The sequence below is a fragment of the Alligator sinensis genome, unplaced genomic scaffold (genome assembly GCF_000455745.1).
Source record: "Alligator sinensis unplaced genomic scaffold, ASM45574v1 scaffold354_1, whole genome shotgun sequence".
Lineage (NCBI taxonomy): Eukaryota > Metazoa > Chordata > Crocodylia > Alligatoridae > Alligator > Alligator sinensis.
In genome coordinates this window covers 1,789,942-1,790,595 of record NW_005842200.1, presented here as the reverse complement: position 1 = coordinate 1,790,595, position 654 = coordinate 1,789,942, and positions in this window count along the sequence as shown.

Sequence of the window (654 nt, the reverse complement as noted above, 5' to 3'; positions counted from 1 at the left end):
AGCGTGGCAATCCCCGCTGGCCCGGGCACTTGGCAGCAGGGAGTGGTGCCCGTTCCTCCCCCGCCTCCTGAAGTGCCTCTGTAGAAATACCGTTTGAGTGAGGTTGTACCCCTCACTGGTGCAGGAACTAGGCAAGAGGCAAGGATTTATGTGGGTGGAGTCTTGTACTGGACCCCGGTTTGGTTGGGAGAGACTTAAACAAGCTTTTGAACGCAGTTAGAGCTGGGTGATGCTGTTGAAGTGTCCCTGCCCGGCTCCCTGCAACTGCTGCTTTGACTAGTCCTGTGCCCTTTCACTTCCACATGTCCCCTCTTCCCCCGGTGGCCACTGTGTATTCAGCAGCTCAACTAGGTCTGTCCCAACTGAGCGGTTACATCGTGGTTTGGGGCACTAGTAGGAGTCTGGACGCCAGGCTCCAGAACAGCTCTTCTGCTCATGCGGCTCATACAGCCAGCCAAAAAATGCCAAAGATTTGGTGACATGCTCAGGCAGCAGCACTTTTCAAGCCAGGGAAGGACCCAGCTGTCCCAAAGAGCTTCAAACTTGTCTTTCTGCTATACCACACATACAAATTATACGGCTAGCTGATGCTGAACTGGCTTGCCCCATACGTAAATAAACGCCTGATCCCCAAACAGGGCAGCCTTCGCCCTG